At 38.0% G+C, this 20,872-nt stretch overlaps 1 protein-coding gene and 1 long non-coding RNA gene across 6 annotated transcripts in view; one reads left to right on the top strand and one right to left on the bottom strand.

The window, feature by feature from the left end:
• The window catches only part of NR3C2 (nuclear receptor subfamily 3 group C member 2), a 331,163-nt gene that overhangs the window by 280,082 nt on the left and 30,209 nt on the right, over positions 1 to 20,872 (bottom strand). The window lies entirely within an intron of this gene.
• Positions 1,171 to 6,823, top strand: LOC116658822. The gene is made up of 3 exons (XR_004314121.1): positions 1,171 to 1,250; positions 3,897 to 3,901; positions 6,813 to 6,823. It is a non-coding gene; the product is annotated as an uncharacterized LOC116658822 (long non-coding RNA).

Consider the following 20,872-nt stretch of genomic DNA (forward strand, 5'->3'; position numbering starts at 1 on the left):
AAAAAACCATGCCTGCTTGTAATATGACTTTTAAGAGTGAAGTCAGGAATTTATTTTATCTGGTACACACAGTAATTTGCTATAAAGCTTTATGAAACAGCTAAAATAATGCTACCGCCAGAAACCAATTGTTGCTAAAACGCATTCAGTTAAAATGGAAAATACAGGGAAATAAAACACTGTAATTGTCTCTCAACCCACATCGTATATTATGTAGCTAAATTATATACTATTATATTGTCTACATTTTAATAAGCTTTCCCAGAGAGGAATTGATAACATAAGGAAATGATTCTCAGCTTTTATTTCTGAAGACCTAAATAATATCCCACACGTATTTATAAACCAAACAGGGCCTCGGCCTCTCATTAGATCCCAAACCTTATAAACTCTGCTTCACAAAACCACAACATGTAATAATACATGAAAGAGCTAACACAAATGGTTTTCGGTTCTACTTCTTACTTGGATTCACAGTTGGGGACTTACCTATTCAAAGTGAGCTATTATGATACATAAGAAAAAAAAATCAAGGTTTCCTTAATTTTTGAAAATCTTTTAATAGTGTGCTGTATAATTTGTACAAATATTGTCTTTGGCCTTGATAATATTTTATTTAAACTTGTCCATCCACTAGTTCGTGCAAGTGGAGACCTCCCCAAAAAGATGAATTTCATGGCCCTGACCCAAATGCAGCAGGATGTTGACAAACTATGTAAGTAATATGTCCAGTACTTAAATAAAAGGTCAAATGTCTCCTTTAACCTATGTAAGAATTTTCAAAATAATAAATCACCATAATTAATAAAGTGGTAGAAAACCTTTGGGGAAGTTTAAGAAATTTACTTATCTCTAGACAGTGAATAATTTTCTAAACACAAAGTTAATAATAAAATACCAGGTGCTCGGTTTAAACAGAGAAATTTGCAGCAGTATTTCCAAGGCCTGAAAAGAATCTGATTAGCCAAATATACTGAATGCACACAGCTTCTAAGATCTTGATGGGACAAATAAGATGCATTTACTAAATATTAACAGTAAAACTTCAATCAAAAGAGAGATTTTGGTAGAAATTTTAAAGAAACTGCTTTATAACTCTTTTCAGGTCATAGTCAGATTTTCTATGAATACCGAAAAGTATGAAATAGGAAAGAAAATAACATGCTTACCCCCTTCTAACGTTCAGACGTCACTGAATTCATTCCAGAAACTAACATGTTTCTGAAATGTTTGCTATCAGCAAGATCTGTGTTTTCCCAGTTGACTTCGAGAGAAGCTAGCAGGACCTCTCTCTCAGGGGGTTTACAATGCACTGTAACTTCCTTCTTCCCCTGTGCTCACTGAGGGCAGGCCTGTCTGGCCAGTGTCCCCAGGATGCAGCCCAGCACCTGCTTATGGCTCTGTGGGTGTGTGCCACACAGACGCAGAAGACCAGGCTAACAAAATTGAGCTAAGGCAGGTCAGGGAAAACAAAGCTGCCCTTCAAACACAGTTCTTCCAAAAGAAACTCAAATAAGCACTGATCATATCTAACACTATAAAATGTCATTATGGTCAAGTAAAAGTATTTCACTCAAATTAAATGATAAAAAAGAAGCTGCTTTCTGAGACACAGGGAAGAGGGCAGATACAGTCTCTGTGTTTCCTCATCCCTTTAATGTAATTTAAGGCTGTACCTTCATTTCAAGGTACATGATACTATCTCCATAGCATCTTCTACAGATAATCAGGTATTAATGTTCACAATTCTCTCCCATCTCTATAAAGGTATCTTCCAACAGGTAGAGATTCAGGTGCTAGTGAAAGGATCACTACTAAAATTTATTGCTTCTATTTGAGTTTCCTGTAAATAGAATACCCCTGAAGCAGTAATAAATGCTGACATTTTGGTTGTTGGTTTTTTAATATGGAGAAGGTAGACAAAATGAAATTTCCCAGCCATTCATTAATTTCCCTATCTTAGTGTCATCATAGAAGTTATGAGAAAAAAGTGAAATAAATGGGAAAGCACCTGACTTTTTTTTTTTAATCAAGAAATAAGTAAAGTCCAGTCATTTCTCAATTATTCAATATTATTCAAATTTGCAGGGACTTTGAGTCAGTGGTTCTTCCTGATGGGGGGATAAAAGAGTCATGTGTGAAGCTGCATGAGCACACATGTGCCCAGGCCCTGCTTCCCAGTGAATCCAATTCAAAGGATCTGAGGTGATGCCCTGGAATCTGCAGTTTTAAAAGCAGTTGATTTTTCCAAAGCCCTGGCTGAGGACGAGCCGTGAATTCACAGGCATTTTCAAATGCCTTAGAATCCAGGGGCAGAGTCTGAACCAGTGGAGAGGCAGTGGTGGGGACGGTGACAAACTGGAAAAGACGCCCCCAACTTAGCTCCAGCTCCCTGGGAGCTTGCAGATGCGAGTCTGGTATTACCAAGGGCTTCCACTTTGTTAGAGAAAAGACAGGATTCAGGATTCTGTTTAATGTAAAAATCCCTTGAGTTTTAAATGTTGAAACATGCCAATAGTCACACAGAGGCCCTGGCAGTCAGCCTGTGATCCCAGGTTTAGAAGATCAACAGTATTGAATAATTTTTGCTCCTCCACAAGAATGCTCAGAGATATGCAATATTTGAGAGGGGAGGGATTTGTAAAAACATGGCCACAGTATTTTGCAGCGCTTTCCACTAAGCAACAGGGGCTACTTCCCGACCTCTTGGTTGGGCTGGCCGTGCGACTCATTTTGACCATTAGAACACAGCAAAGTGACACCGTGTGTGTCGGCAGAGCTGGGGCCTGACGGGGTCTTGCAGTCTCCGTCCTTCCCGTCTCTGAACACTTTGCCTGCCGGGCACGGGACCCCGGGACAGGTTACCAGATGATGAGAGACACCCCCAACCCCGGTGGGGAGAAAGGCCTGCCAGATACCCAGCACCAAGCCCCCCTCCCCCCACGTGGGTGAGGCCGCCTTCAGCTCCCCAGCCCCGGTCAGGTAAGCCATTGGATGACCACAGCCACCTGAGTGGGAGCAGCTAAGACCAGAAAACTGGGCAGCCAAGCCCACCCAAAATGCAGAATTGTGAGCAAACAGCTATTGTTTTCATCACTAAGCTTGGGGAGGTTGATTCAGCAGAAATAGAAAACCGATACAGACACTGCCCTGAAAGCCGAGTGCTGCCTTAATAAAACTCGACAATGAAAACACAATCAAAACTGGAAACACGTGGAGTCAGTTTTCGGACTGGGTGGTGGACGGCAGCAAGGGAAATAATAAAGAGGTAATTAACGACGGGAAAACAGCAGCCTGTGGTGGCAAAATAACTGGCGGCATTTCTGCCTGCGATAACTCGGATGATAAAAAGGTACCTAATGAACTTGTTGATCTGGCCAAGAAGATCTCGAGAAAGAATGCTGAAAATATCACTTGGTTTCCTCAAGCTGATAAAGGCACAGAGGGGGAAAAAGGAGAGCTAAATATGGCATTGTTCAGTCTGCAAGCAGAATGCAGGAGGAAAACAGAGAGCTAGGATTTGGTGGGGTGGAAATAAACCTGTCTCACCCTCAAGAGTTCTCAATATGATAGATAATCAGTATGACTGTGTTTTTTCTTTTCACCCTGTTTATAAATAAACAGAATGGTCATTCTTTAACATTTCCCCTGATCTAAAAAAAAGATGTCAAAATATAACCTAGGACATATACACAGGCACACATCATCCCCGAACCCAGATAACCTAAAAGAAAAAAATAAGGGCAAAGTTCTGTTCAACACATAAATTTATCCCCACTTCTGGAAGGGGGGTGTGTGTGCGTGCGTGCGCGCACACACGCACGCACTTGTATGCACACAGGTGCACACTGGCAGGGGTTGGGGGGTCAGAGTATATGACACTTGAAAACAAAGAGGATATGTACATAAATGTATCTGCATATGTGTGTGTAGATAAAATGTTTTTCTACTAGTTATTTAAAATATTGTTTTATACTAAGATAAATGTGAATATACTATGTACAGATTCTAAATTGGCACTACTTTTTTTAAGATAAAATGTAAAACTCCATGGAACTTTTTTTCTTGTAGCTCATGGCCTGGGATATACCCCTAAATCCTCTACGGTGGGCACTTCTCTTCTACCACATGACGGGGTACTTGGTGGAAAAGATGGAGCAGCAGCGGGTGAGATAAGCCCCCCAGCTGAGTCCTCACATCCCAAGTTTTGGAAACTTGGTATCAGTTAAAGATCCTGCCGAGGTTGGGGGGGAGTGGCAACAAGGAGTTGTGGGATGACAGCTGTGCCACAGGGGCTGTCCCAGCCCCCTCCCCCCCACAGATGCATTTCTCAAAAGAAAAGGACTGAAGTCAATAGCAGAAGAATTATGAAAAGCAGGCCTCTGTAATGAGCCAAAATGCAAGTGCCGAAAGCACTCCTGCGCAGTGAGACTCAGTCAGGCTCTTACTTAAGAGCTTATTTGTCCTCACGGTACAGGATGCTGAACTGGACTCAAGCACCTTTTCCAGACTCATGGCAAAAGCTAAAAAGGTATTTAGGATGAGCTCCACGTGCCAGGCAAGATTACAGCCCCCAACAGTAAGCAGTGACAGCAGTCTGAGGTCACTGATTTCGACGGCAAAGTACACGAAATCTATCTGCTGGTACTAAGGGCTTCCTATTTGGGTGTAAGAGTTTCATTCATTCAACTAAAACAGCAGACCCCGTGCCACGCCAGGGGTTCACCCCGAACGATGCTAACCCTGCCCTCAGAGTACTTACTAGCAGGCAGGGTGGTAGTCAGATCAGGGGTAAGGCGTTCTAGTACATTTACAAGAGCAACTAAGCTCCCAAGGAGCTTAAAATAAACCAGAGTCTGATCATTCATCAAGGAAAGGTTCTTGCTCAGTGCAATCTATTTAAGAAGACAGGAAAACGGGCAATTTATTTTAGACAGACTTCGATTCCAAATGTCTAAAACAAAACAGTCTTGAATTTTAAGCAAACGCTCAGCTCTCTGGAACAATCCCAACGCCAAAGTTGTACTGAACATATCATATGCAATATTTCACGATACATCATATAAATATGAAGCAGCACATAAAATAAATTACATATAAAAACAGAGACTAAACACTCATATGTTAGTACTTACGAGTAATAAAACTTGAAATGGTTATGTTTTCCCTGGGGCAGAGTTTCTTCATTTTTATCCATTAAAAGTTCAAGGCAATTTGTCAAAAATTTATATCCAGCCATTCTGTATACATCTAAATTACCCTCAACATTGTATAACTAAGCACCTCTCACTAACAGACTTGAGAAAAATAACTGAAGCCTTACTTGGATTTAATTGCAAAAAAAAGAAAAAGATTATTTTCCTTCCACAGTTAACGGAGTAAGTTGATGGGAAGTTTCATTAAACTATAAAAAAGGAAGCATAACTCTCATACCATAAATTTGGTATTTTTCAACCTAAATGATAACATAGGACAAAAACGTCTAAGTCTCTGGAAACAGGTTTCCATAGAACCACCTCCTTAGGAAACACTGTAGGCACTAAAAAATATTTTTAATTTATTTAGAAATCACACAATAGCTCATTTGAAGGTGTTCCATAGAGTAAAATTTAGTCTTGATTAGCTGAAAACTTAATATACTCTAATGAACTTTGAATAATTTTAAAGCAATTTTTAATCTTTTCATTAACTTTCTAAACTTTTCCTTACAACATAAATACATTACAAAAGAGAATGTAGTTCTCCCTAGTCCCTACTTCTGCATATAAAAGACAACTCATTTATAGAAGTTGATGGGTTTTGTTTTTCCCTGTTAGGCCTCTAAGAACCCTTCTTTTTGAGGGATTCAAAGGTTTGAAGTGTTAAATATAAACTACCATTTACAAATGCGCCCTGGAAGTTCCAGTATCCACCCACATGTACCCTATGAAATTTATAGTTTGAACAGCTCCTTTGCTATTTTACCGCATGGACTATAAACCACGTTCCAAAGCCCCGCTTCTCCCTGAATATCCCTCCTGGAAGCCACGGCTGGAAATACCAACGGGGACCAGCCCCCACCAAGTCCCCCGAGGCCTGCCCGCCAGGCGGAGCCCAGCAGCCCCTCTCCTGACCCGGGCGGCTACGGGCTTTCCTCAGGATCCCATTCCAGGCAGCCCTGTGCGGTGAAAATATGAAAGCTCTTGGAGCCAGAGGGTCCTGGGTCCTGATCCTGGCTCTGCCACCGAAGATGTACATGGCCTGGGCCAGTCAGGTCAGGTCTGGGCAGTGGGCCACAAGCTCAGACATGCTACTGAGACATACTGGTCACACCTTTGGCCACATTATGTGACCTAACCTAAGGTTTAACTGTTCTAAATTCAGACATGAGAAAAACAGACTCAAAAAGTTAAATAATCTGCCCAGAGCCGCACAGGTAGCAAGGAATCGTGCTGGGATGAGAGGTCAAACTCCCGATTCCTCCAGATGAGGCATATTTCCTGAATATGCCACGTGTAACAGCCGTATCTCCGTAAAGACAGAGAATCCCTGCTCTCGTGGTGTTTACACTTTATTAGGGAGACAAGCAGTTAAGAACTTCACAATGATCACCAACTATGATAAGTTAAGAGAGACACACACATAGGGTGGGATAGAGAGTGAGTGAGAGAGAGAGAGAGTGTGCACGTGCGTGTGTGTGTGCGTGCGTGTGTCTGTCTGTCTGTCTGTCTGGAGGAGGCTGAGGAGTTTGGAGTGTGTTTGGGGAAGGTCTTTTACGAGGGGGTGGGTTGAGCCAGTCTGAGAAGATGTGAAGCAGCTGCAGGAAAAGACAGGGGAAGAGCGTTCTAGGAAGAGAGAACAAATATGTGTGAGGATGGCAAAGATAAGCCATCTCCTCTTATCTCTCCACGGTTATTCTCACCACGCTGCCCAGCTCAAACCCCACGCTGCAGTCTTCCATCCAGGACCACTTCCAGTTCCTTAAAACAGCCTGCCCACTCTCCCCACTGAGCTGTGTGTAACTGTCTTGGGATGACTATTTATACTCAGCATACATGCAAGATTATTCTGCTGTTGGTTGTAGTGAACACTGACTGTACTTGCATGAGCTTTATCATTATGTTAAAATGGCAACACACTATTCCACTGAATGCCATGCCATAATTTACTATGTTATTATTCACTTACTTTTTAATACCAAACCTTGTATTTTTCAAGTATGGAACTATTCAAAATGGGGCTCGGTGTCAGGCCATAAGCAACTGTTTAATCTTAGCCCAGAGGAGTGGTCGGTGTTCCACGTATAGTACCAAGCCTTATGAACAGCAGACCACAATTACCTTCTGGGTTTTGAATACCTGATAAACTGCCAAACTACATGACGTTTCAGTAATTATTCTGAGCTAGGAATAACTGGAGATGGAAAAGGAGGAGCTAATCAAGGTAAAGCTGTTAATAGCAAAGCCATCTATTTAATAAGAGAAACATCACCAGTAATCTACATCACAGCAGATGATAAGTGAATATGAACTATTTGGCCGGGACACTGTTATCTTCAAATCAATAAGCTGATATTTACTGGGTTTCCGGTTTTGTGGTAGACATAAAATTCACATGAAGTGTCTGGTAGGGAGGCACCTCAGAGACTAAAGTAGAGATCCTAAGTCACTGGACTCGTCTTGAGTAAGATTTCCTAAATTTGCAATTAGAAAGTATCTTCAAAAGTTATACTAGTTTTGTGTATGGACACACACAAAATCACTATATAAATCTTTGAGGTCACAGAGCTATATCTTTATTTCAATGTCCATAGTACCCATTTGGCAAATGATAAGCATTCAATAAATATTTATTTTATGAAGGAATACATGCCTCAAATCTATTTCTTTTGAAGTTTTGAAGACTGAAACACATATACAATGGAAAACAAAACAGGCTTAACAGGCCTTCCTGACATGGAAATAAGTCCAAAATTTACCAATAACTTAAAAATGGTAGTTGCAGACAAACAAGTAACTGGTAAAAAAACGTTGAGAAATCTCTGAAAGGTTATATACCAAATAGTGGCTCTTTTAATTTTGAGGGGGATTTTTCGGTAGTGGGGAGCAATAGGGAACTTTCTACTCTATATAATTTTTCAGTTATTTCATGTATATATTTGTATGTATGTTTATACATACATATATACAGATTTTAAAAATATAATCTATAATAAAGCACTTGAAATAATTTTTAATCACTTGAGGAAGCTAAAAGAAAAAATGAGTATCACGCAAAGAGTTTAATCACAAAATTGAAATCACAAAAATGATCTATAGTACGAAATCCTTAGACTTCCTCTCTCATTTTACTATAAAGCTTCAACTGCATACATAGTTCAGTAAATTACTATTTTAGATCCAAGTAAGATAGTGGATGCTGAAAAGCAAAGCCAAAGAGGTCTCTCTATTCCACCAGCTCTTAATTCTTTATACTCTTTTATGGTCTGCTTTCCATTTACTGGGTAATAATACCATTATGGATTAAATCCCTCCTGGCTCTAAAAGGGAAATCTTCCGTTAGAAAGTAGGCAGGTGCTGAAAGCAAGGTGATCAGGCCCAAAGGAAAATAGAAATTTAGGGAGATGTTCTATTTTTTACTGACTGGGGAAAAAAAATATCTCCTTCTGGTGGATTTCAACATCTGCCCTCTCTATATGATGTCACTCAATTTTATGTCAGAATATTCTTTAGAAATTACTCTCATTCTTCAAGAAACACACTTTTATGAAGAGCCAGATACTGGCTGCAAACTGAGGCCGTGAAATTAAGACAAACTTTTTACTGTACTAGGTTTGATCACAGTAGTTTGCAAATATAAATGTTCTAAATAATATGGAGTAGAAAGCAAGCAGCAGTGTAGAAGTTCAAGACTAAAAATATGAGCACTTTTAATACCTCCTCTGATAACCAGTTTCTTTATGTTTTAAGTGAAGGTATATTTTCTGAAGTCTTTTCAAACGCCAAAACATTGCAAGTTCTCTTTCATATACTTTCTATGTTAAATGTATATCAAAAGGAGGCCAGTGATCATTTGTTAAGCTTATATACTTTCACATTCTACAACACACTTTACATCTTTATTTGTCTACTCTTTTTGGTTAAGTATCATCCTCATTTCTTGGGTGGACAGCCAAGAGTCAAAGTACTTACATATTTTGCTCAGGCTCAGAAAGCTGGGTCAGATTTTAAATTCAAATATATTTGATTTCAAAAATCTGTAATTCTGATGCTTTCAACTTGCAACTATTTTGTCAAATATAAATTCATGTCTAATTTGTCTTCATTTTATAGCTCAGGCTTAAAACCTGGTATAGCTGCATAAAATAACTGAAAACTCGAGTTTGTATTTCAAAACAGAAATTATTCACTGATTATTGACATTAGATAATATTTTTCTCTAGGATTCCAAAGAATTTAAAATTAAATTCTTCTGAATAAACTTGAAATATGACATATGGAACTTAAGTTCACAAAAGAGGACTAAGAACACATTTATTAAATGAGGTAGACTAATATTAAACAGTCCAAATTTTGCTATTGCCCAAAGATTATCTCAAGGATCCCAGAGCCTTTGTTTTGTATTTTGTTTGGTGGGAGGGCATGTGGAAGGGAAGTATCTGTGGACAAAAATGCATAGAGAAAATACTTCAGATCTCCAGCCACGCATAAGTATGACACTAGCATAATGCTGTTAATTTCAAGAAATCATTTTCTAACACTTATGATCTACCATCTCACCTAGAAATTCAAATTCAAACTAATATACATGGATCTTGATGAATTTTTGGAAGGAAAATGATAACATGATTCTAAAACATAATACCAAAGCATAAAAAATAATAAAAAAGGAGAGAATGTACTTAGGGGCATATTTTCAGTAAATGATGAAAGTCTATGTAATGTTTTTCACTCACATTCACAATTATTTGCAATATTTCCTTCTCAGAATGTTACCTGAAGGAAAAAATTCTAATCAAATTGAACTGACTGAAAATAACCAGAAATAAAAGCATATATTTAGCAGAATCTTCTAAGCTTATCAACTAAAATGCATATGAGGAATTAAATGGTTCCAAATACATGTATTGGATTTTTTTTTTTTTTAGCAAATTGTTTCTGGATACAAAGTCAATGAACTGTTAAGTTTCAAATCTTTTATATTCTTGGAGATTAATTTCTAATAAGTTAGTAATGTTTTAGAAATTGTCTTCTGCACATATAATATCCAAAACCCAAAACAGACTTATTTTTGCTTAAAGAAAACTCAGCACATGGAAATAACAAATCATATCAATGACAATTTGACATGCAATATGCCTTTGATAGAGAGATACACTACTGTCACCACAAGGCTACATGAGGACCATGACCTACAGCCGACACCCTTCTCTCCTCAAACTCCCAACAGTGAAAGTATCCTACAAATCTTTCACCAACTACACGCGCAGCACACATACACACACAAACTGGAACCAGGCAAGGGAGAGTCGACTCAAGACAGACCTGTCCACCACCAGCAGCCACAGCACCCCATCAGCTCTTCCTACGGACACATTCACAACAGAGGCGCAAAGCAAAGGCTTCAATTATTTCTTCCCCGGAGAGGGACTTCATTTTTTTTCAATCAAAGTATAATGACTTAAAATATTATATTAGTTTCAGGTGTACAACACAGTGACGGATATTTGTATACATTACAAAATGATCACAATAAGTCTAATAAACATCTGTCACTATACAAAGTCATTACAGTATCAGCAACTCTGTTCCCTATGCTGTGCTTTGCATCCGTACTTTACCTCTTAACTCGCTTTACCATTTCACCCATAACCCCGCCCCTCTCCTCTCTGATGACCACTAGTTTGTTCTCTGGATCTACAATCCTGTTTCTGTTTAATTGTTCGTTGATTTATTTTTTTAGATTTCACATGTAAGTGAAAGCATAAATATTTGATTTTTCTCTGACTTATTTCACATAGCATAATACCTTCTAGGTGCATCCACGTTGCCACAAGTGGCAAGATTTTACTATTTTTATGGCCAAGTAATATTCCATCACGTGTATGTGTGTGTTTGTGTATACACACACACATTTCTTAAGCGGGATTTCACTTCTGGCATTACCAAGTTTAAGAAAATTCCCACTGCAATGAAATACTGACTAGTTCTTGAACTAGTTACAACTGGACTTTACCTACACTAAGAAGACTCTGCCTCTTTCCAGCAAAGTTTGAATGCTCTGTATTAACAAAAATTTGAGAGACCTTTGGAATTCCAAAGCATCTTACAAATGCAAGGTTTCTCATGGGAAGTTAGAGACGGTCTTTAAAGGGAAGCTCCTGCTTCATACAAGGGCAGGCCGTGAGGCACCTGTGTGCACATCTGCCGGTATAACAGCTGCCCAACAGGTGCCAAGTCCCCCAGCCCCTGGCAGCCCTTGTCGCTACTCTCCAGCTCCGAGGTTTCTGACTTCCAAATGCTAATAATCACAGTAAGAGAAGAACGTGCAAGAGAGACAAAGTGCTGTCCTCATGTGGCATGTGTCCTAGAAGGGAGGACAGTGAAACAAGTAATACAAAATGACCAAACAGTGGTAGGACTGAGAATCATAGTACTGATAACATATATGCTTGATAGAGAAGCAATAAGATACAGAAGGAGAACTGAAGGTCACAGAGTCTGGAACACCTTCTTTTCTTTTCTTTTCTTTTCTTTTTTTTTTTTTTTTTTAATGGAGGTACTGGGGATAGAACCCAGGACCTCATGCATGCTAAGCATGTACTCTACCACTGAGCTATACCACCCCCTCCAGAATGCCTTCTTAATGGAGAAGAGGGCAAGCTGAGCCCTGAAGTCCTAACAGGTCAGGTGTACATGAGGAGCAAGGAGGTTGTGTGGCTGGCAGGGATGCAGGGAAGACTGCCCAAAGATGATGGAAAACTTGGAAGAAATTCAGCAGAGAGAGTGCTGTGAGAGAGAAGGTTAAAGTTTGGACTTTTTCTCCTAAGGGCAATGGGAAGTCACCAAAAGACTGAACCAGGGATCTTGACTGAGAGGATCCTAAGTACTGACAGTCAGGATTTTTCAAATATTAAACGCTAAGACTGTTAGAGTAAGACAAGTCATTATTATATAAAATAATCATTAAGAAAAAAACTTTCGATTTCTTGACCATCGGGATGTGCGATCTGGAAAACACCAAACAGATACATATCTCTGTGTTGAAATCTGACAGTTGACAGTCTCAGGGAGATGTGAAGTTAAGTTGCATAATTATTGGACTTCCATGTTTTAGTCTAAGAAAACGTAGTACCAAGGAATTAAAAAAAAATACATACCTTAATTAAATAACGGCAACCATCTGCACAGTTCACATTTACAGATGTGCCAAGGATATGCTAAGGACTCTGACTGTATTTTTCATTTCTTCCCTACAATCCCCCCAAATGAATTAAGTCGATTCTCACAAACAAGGAAACTGAGGCTTTCAGAAATTAATAACTTTCCCACAGTCACAGTACTAATAGCCATCCAGAACCAGAAGGCAAATGTTAAGTCAGTGCAATTTCCATCCCCGCCACTACACAGTAATCTAAGTCAGAGATGTCTGTCAGGAAGATGCTATCTGTAACACAGGACAAATAAAGCCTACGAGCAACAACAGCAAAAACCCTGTTGCACACAGAGTTCACATGACTATATTTTATTCAACTAAAGAAGGTTCAAATCAGAGTCTACGGCCATAAACGGCATATGGGGCCCAAATATGTATCTCTTTTCACCTAGTTTCCCATATTAAAATGATTTTTATCATGCCTCCCAAACATATAATTAGTTTTGATTGGATGGTTTACTTTTGTGCAATTGTATTGATCCATTCATTAAACAGCTTATTCTTCAAAGAAAACAGTGTTAAAGTCTGCATAAATTACCACTGACAGACAGGATTTCACCAGACTTCCAAGCATGCCAAATATCTTTTTCATAGTTCTAGAATATGATTTGCAAGCATATGCACATAATGAATCTAAATGAATGTAAATCACTCAAATCTATCAGAGGTCCCACTTCACTGGGAATACATCCTTCTAAAGAAATTAGTTCACCATCCCAGTTTTATATTAGACAGCAGCCCTCTTCACTATTTTAGTATTACTACAGTGTTATAAAATGCCACACTTGACTTCTACAGCAGATCAACATCCTTGCTCCATCACTGCTTACCTACTACTTAAGTGTTCGATCTAGAATATTAACACGAATATTAGAATATTTTCTTCTAAACAATTTATATTAGCAAATTGACATAAAGGGAAGTCCAACAACTTGGGGACAGGCCCTCAGTAATGACTTTCTGAAAACTAAGAAGCCACCACTTTTAGATTAAAAAAAAAAAAAATTTAAGAGAATCCTCCCTCCTTCTGCTATTGTGCTGAGCAGGAGACAAGCTTACATGTGGCCAAATTCATATCCCTAGCTAAAAAATGAGACGATTCCTTTATTAGCTGTCTCATATGAACTAGCAGGGACTCACACCTGTAAGAAAATTTTTTTTTTAAGTTTTAATCTAAACATGGAAAGGGGAGAGGGGCAGGGTATATAACATGTCATCACAGATGGGTCAGACCAGGCCTCAATGAATTAGAGTAAGGGATCAAAATTAGTCCTTCTATTGATCACTGCTAGGTATTGGGTGGTTATAACACAAACTAGATTTCTCGCTTCTATTTTAATATAACTATAGAGGTAGGTTCTGGACACTCAAGAGAACTTACTTGTAGGATTTTCAGCAGAGTTTTATCTCGTCTCTCCCACCAGGTTTTATAATCCTGGAAGCAGGATAGCATACCATATTCTTTATACTCCAAAGCATCAAACTCAGTCATTTTTACTCAGTTGAAATAATCAAATCATCCATAAGAAGTTTACAATGTAAAGAATATATTTTTTTAAATGCTAGCTAGTATCTTTGCTTATAAAAGGGCAGCTGTTTTAACTATTTAATTTCCTGATTGTAAAAACAGTAGACTAATTGTAGATAACAGAGAATAAAAAGGTGTTAAGAAAAATGAAATCACATAATAGCTCCACCCCGAGAAATAGTATATTTCATCTATAAATCTATTTCATCTGTGAATACATCTAAAAATGTATATTTTATATATATGGATATATGAAAAGATCATGCTGTATTGATTATTTTACACTCTGCTTCTCCACTCCATACTTTCCTATTTCTTGAGAGTTATTAGAAAATATTTTAAATATTTATAACTATAAAGTCCCAAATAATAGGAATGTACCAAACTTTGTTACTAATTCCCCAATTAGCTGTTGTCTTCTTGGTCTTGCTAACACTGCAGTGAATCTTTACAAATGTTTGTCCACATTTTTCATTATTCCCTTAAGATAGTTTCCTAGAAGTGGAGATACGGGGTCAAGGAGTAAGCCAATGAGGCTCTTAATACATTGCCAAACTGCTTTCCAGAAAAGACATCCAGGTTTGTACCTCATTAGAAGCATAACTGCATCTGTCATTTCAAAAAAAAAAAAGTAACTTATTTTAAAATTGTTATCAATATGGAAAGCAAGCAACAGATTCTTACAGTCTTAATTTATATTTCTTTGAGAGTGAGATAAAACATCTTTTCATACGTTTATTAGCCATTTATATTTTCTCTTCTTTCTCGATGAGAGTGTTTTTCCTTATCATGGGCCATAAGCTGTTCAGGACCATGAACTATTTGGAACCTAATTTTAATAACCCAGGGGTTGCTGGGTTGCTGCCTTCAGGGGTAGCTGTACATTCCCAAGGATTTATCCACTAGCCTCCACCCTTATTTTGACTGCCACAATGTTGTTTTTCTCAAAACTTGTAAACCTACACTCCAGTATTTCAGATGGAACATTTCTCCAGTTACAGTAAGTACATTTTAACTGTTATTTCCATTTTTCAAAGAATTACCTAAATAATTATCTCTGATTATTAAGTCAAGAAGTCTATTTCTAGGTTCGTATTTTATAAATTGAGATTATAAAGTGCCAACTGAAAATATATCATTAAAATTGAAATACACTTCCCATTTATATTTAAACTTCATGTAAAAATATATGATAATCAAAATTTGTAGATACTGACAGGCATATGTAGAATAGATAAACAAGGTTATACTGTATAGCACAGGGAAATATATACAAGACCTTGTGGTAGCTCACAGTGGAAAAAATGTGACAATGAATATACGCATGTTCATGTATAACTGAAAAATTGTGCTCTACCCTGGAATTTGACACATTGCAAAATGACTATAACTCAATAAAAGATGTTAAAAAATTTTTAAAAAGCATCTCTGAGCACACACCCTAAAAAAAAATACATATATATATATATATATATATATATATATATATATGATCATCTAGGTGTTCTTTTCAACTACCATAGCTTAAATTAGTTCATGGTAAAATGTTCCAAGGAAAGTAACTTACTTACTTAGTCCTAAATTCTGTTTTTTTTTTTTATTTAAATAGAGGTATAATTGACATATAACATTATATTAGTTTCAGGTATACAACATGATACCTGTATATATTATGAAATGATCACCACATTATTATAAGTCTAGTTAACATCCACTACCTTACATAGTTAACAATTTTTTTTGCTTTTGATAACTTTTAAGATCTACTCTCTTAGCAACTTTCAAATGTGCACTACAGTAGTATTAACTCTAGTCACCATGCTGTACATTCTATCCCCAGGACTTAATTATTTTATAACTGGAAGTTTGTACCTTCTGACCCCATTTCTCCTACTCCTACCCTCCTAAATTCTGCTTTTACCACTGATTTTCCTTAGGACATTAAGGAAAACATACTTTCTCTTTACCAAAATTCCCCTCTACATAATAGAGGGTTTAAGACTATTCCTATCATCAATCACATGAGAAAAGATGTTGTGAGCCTAAATGACATAATGTCTATAAAGTCCTTTAAACCATCTATATCACTTCTATGTGGAATCTAAAAAAAAGACACAAATGAACTTATTTACAAAACAGAGACAGACACAGACATAGAAAACAAACTTACAGTTACCAAAGGGGAAATGTGGGTGGTGATAAATTGGGAGTTTGGGATTAGCAGATACAAACTACTGTATACAGAATAGACAACAAGGACCTACTGTACAGCACAGAGAACTATATTCAATACCTTGTAATAGCCTACAATGAAAAAGAACATAAAAAGGAATATATATGTGTACAACTGAATCACAATACATCAGAAATTAACACAACATGGTAAATCAACTATACTTCAATTTTTTAAAAAAGTTTTAAAAATCTTATATTAAAAACCTTTCCTAACTTGTATAAAAAAATTTACATAAATTCCAAAAATCTGCACTTCACATATTTTCCATAAAAACCACTAAGTAAAAGTCACAACAAAATTTAGGTACTTTTAAAGGGCTACCTCATTTTTAACATAAAGGAAAAGAAACTGTTTAAAGAACAACCTATGTTTATTCATTTCTCAATTTATGGACTGTCCAATTCAAAAATCCTGTCAGAAGTTTCAGAAAATCTGCTAATAATCTTAGGTGTGGAAATGTCCTGTTATTATGAAATAGAAGCAGTAACCAAATTGCTTCCTGAACTAAGCTCACCTCAAACCAGCTGGCTGCTTCTCACCCACGCTATTCCAAATCAGGTGACCTGTGCTTCCAATAAATGAGACGGTGCTGAAATTATCTATTAATAGAGTTTACAACAAGAGTCCATTCTTAAAATGAGGCTATGAATAGAGAAGGCACCAAGACCAGACCATCGTCTACAAGATAACAAATCAGATATTCACCAATCCTCAGTTCACAGCATCTCCTCCTTTAATTGAGCAATAACGGGAGTTCATAGGCTTCAAATTTAGAGAGACTTAATTCAGGGAACAGTTAACACCACACTTTAGTTTAACTTGCAGAAGCTTAAATCAACGTTTAAGATACACAAATAAAATTAAAACACAGTGTCTTGTGACCTACCTATATAGGTGAGGGGCCTTTCACCATCTCTCCGAGAAATGATTTTTCATGCCTACCTGTGAGTTAACTTGACCATCAGACTAAGAGGGAAAAAAAGGGTCACTCCAAGCTGTGAGTACTTGCAGAATGGCCATCTAGATTTCTTTCTCACCTATCATAATGGAGGTTTTACTTCTATCACTTATGTGCCCACAGAGTACAATAGTGTCACACACTATTTGGCCAGGAGTAGTGACACGGTGTGCTTTTACAGATTGCTGCCAGAGCTCACAGAGTTACAGAACACAGACAGCCACCAAAGCCACAAACCAACTCATACAAGGAAGTCTCAGATAATCTTCGGTATTCCAGCTCTCAATTCAACGTCACCTTACCCAGTTTGAGGGTCCTAAACTGTAGTTTCTTGCTACGTCCCAACTATGTATTTTTAATTTGGGCCAGAAAAGCTGAATGCCTCTCCTTTTGGCTGGACACACAGGTTTCTTCTCTTTTCAATGGCCCAAACAAAGAATCAAAGGAACTATCTAGTCCTCGGTCAAAAATAGTTTTGTTTGGAGGCAGTTATCAGTAGCAAATCCTCCTGGTTTAAGATCACGTTTTGTTGTGGTGGTTACCGGGGACAGAAAATTCAAATACAGAAAAGTAGAAGCAAGAATATAAACAAATAGCAAAACATTCATATCTACCGCCTAGATTTCTAAGATGCCAACAATTATGAAATCCATATTTTTCAAATATAAAATGAAAATATTACAGACGAGGGTGATGTCTCTGTCTGCCCCTCCTTCCCCAGGGGCAAGCATTAGTTAAAGAATGGTTGATATCTTTGTTGCTGATCATGTTTATACTTCATTATACACACAGACACAAATAAATGGACACATCCGACGCACTTTAAAATTTACATGCAAATGGCATCATCGTGATGTATATTGCTCACTGCTCTACAATCTGCTTTTGCTTTTTCCTCTTTTTTTAAAAAAACTCAGCACAATGCTATTGAGACCCATCTTCCAACCTTCTGGACAGTGTAGCCTTACTTATGTTGTCTTCAGACAATGTCACATCACAAGACACTTATGTAGGGTACCACCTGCATCCACAAGCTTAACTATTAGACAAGCAAACATTGGTCTTCAGGGATGCGGTCATAAATATCCTCTTCTCCTCCACCCTGCCTCTTCTGCAGGCACACAGCAAGACGGAGGAGCCCCATTGGCTTTTCCTCTTCGACTCCACCTCTTCCCAAGTAGGCATCTGAGAAGCCACTCATGCATAAAGTCATACAATTATAAAACCACTGCTCATTTTAATTAGGAAAACAGTATCGAGAAGAAAAGGGTTTTCAGAATCCATCAGAGCTGGGCTGTGAGGCCAGTTCTATATTTACTGTGTGATCTGGACCAGGCTACTCAGCCTGGTAAAAGCATCCGTCTCTCATCAGCAAAGCAGGGACAGCACACCTGTCTCCTAGCCCTAACTCTTTCTTTTTTTTCCTACAGAGACTCATGCTCGGAAACCACATGGCAGCGGAGATGGGTCCCTGGGCAACACTGAAGGCAGGCTTGACCGCTGCCATGTGTCCACCAACAGGACAGTTTCCTCTCTGCAGGGAAGGGTGGGTGCAGTGATGCCGCTCTCACTGTCAAGAAAGCAACGAATCCCTTACATTTAATTGCTTATTTTCTTAGGACTGACTTACTCCTAAAAGTGTGGTGCAAATTAGTTAAATTTCAGAAGACTGAAATTGTGTTAGAATACATAAGTGAAATAAAAAAAGATCAAGCTGGAATTCTAACTAGTTTCTTGGCTAAGTAGTCACAGTTTGGGGATTCAGATTTAGCCTTTCGATGATAAAATGCAGGCAGTGTCTATTGGTAATTTAAATTGAAGAGAGAGGCAGAATCAAGAGAAGTGGAGAAAGACGGTTAAAAAAAAAGTTCTTTCCCTTCTTAGGAAGGAAAAATAGGTTCGTCTGAAAGCCTTATAATGGCAACACCAACTGCAGCCTCGAAAACTCAATTTCCAGCACTTTCCAGTCTTATAAGCATTCTTTTACTTATAGTTTCTAAAAAGGTGTGATTTTTGTCTTTCAATCAGTGACAGAGATCCCCTCTGGGACCCAGACCACAGCACTGTGAATATAAGTGTCTTATTTAGGGATCGCGCCCAAAAGGCGACCAACGTATGTCAGGTGACAAACTACACTGAAAGAAGAGAGCCCAAATTTATACCGTCTGAGCTTTTCCAGTCTGTGTTGCCTTACATTTATTTCCAAAGAAGTTTATGATGATAATCTAAAACTGCAGAGTAACTGTGATCATCAGAAGTTTCCTGTTTCGTCTTCCCACACCAGCATATTATTTTCACAAATATTAGAACCTCCAAACCAAATCAGAAATAAAAACAACCCTGACTTCTGTGTTTTATCCGGTTTTATTGGAAAACACTTCTAAATAGCTGTGTGGCATTCGCTCTTGGTTAAGTCAGTGTGTGACTGTTTTATGTTCTTAGCTCCTTAAATATCGTAGGAAATGATCCTGGTAACAGCAACAGATCCTTTCCTAGAGTAACTGCATTTCTGAAAAATAAATTCCTTTATCAACTACTGCAAGAAACTTTGAGACTTAAAACAAATACTACAGAAAGCATGTATCAGAAAATATCTTTACATGAATGTTAAGGTAAGGGAGGATTTCTTGGGCAAAGCATATATATGAAGCACATGCCTTAAGAAAAAAATGAAATTTTGCATCAAAACTTTAAGCATCTATATGAAGAATACCATAACAAAGTTAACAAACAGGACAGAGACTGGGAGATCATATTTTCGACTCACATAACCAAAAGTTTAATGCACGGTTTAATCGCTGTCAGAAATCAATAAACAGAAGACAAGCCAAAATAAATCTGGGGAAACAGGATATGAACAGCAATTTACAGAAGGGGAAACCCAGTCTGATATACCTGGGAAAACACGCCACCCTCACTAGTAACGAGATTCACACTTAAATTACAGATGAGACAGTATTTCCTACTCACAGAGCAAAGCATCAACACAGAAGTGAGGAAACCCAGTACCTTACATGTGCTGTTGACAATATAAACCAGCACAAACATCCAGCCGTCCCATCATGTAAAATTTGTAAAATTCAAGATACATACATTCTCCATTACCCAGAAATTCTACTTCTGATTATACAGCCTACAGAAAAACCTGCTCCTGCGTATAAGGAGAGATTTACAAAACTGGTCTTTGCAGCACTATTTTTGTCAGCAGTAACATTGCAAAAAACCTCAATGCCCAGTAAGACAGAGCCAGGTAAGCCACAGGACTATATAAAATAATGAAAGTGGAATGAACGAGATCTGAATGCATCATCATGCACAGATCACAAAAGTTGTCAGATACTTTGCCGGGGTAAGATTCCATTTCTGTAAAATTGTTAAATAAGTGCACATATATGTGTGGAGGATAAAACTATGGGCTACATCTGACTTTTTCTTTTTAGTTTTTTTGGGGGGGTAATTAGTTTAATTTACTTTATTTATTTTTAGAGGAGGTACTAGGGATTGAACCCAGAACCTCCTGCATGGTAAGCATGCTCTCTACCACTTGAGCTATACCCTCCCCCTACACCTGACATTCCTGATTTAGACTGTCTCTGCAAGGACAAGAAGGGGAAGGGGAGGAAGGGAGCCATTAGGACTTGAACTTCAACCATGTGTGTGATATTTTGCCACTGATTTAAAGAAAGGATCTGAAACAAATGACAAATTAGCATGTTAACTCCAGGTGGCAAAAAAT

Source organism: Camelus ferus, chromosome 2 (genome assembly GCF_009834535.1).
Source record: "Camelus ferus isolate YT-003-E chromosome 2, BCGSAC_Cfer_1.0, whole genome shotgun sequence".
Lineage (NCBI taxonomy): Eukaryota > Metazoa > Chordata > Mammalia > Artiodactyla > Camelidae > Camelus > Camelus ferus.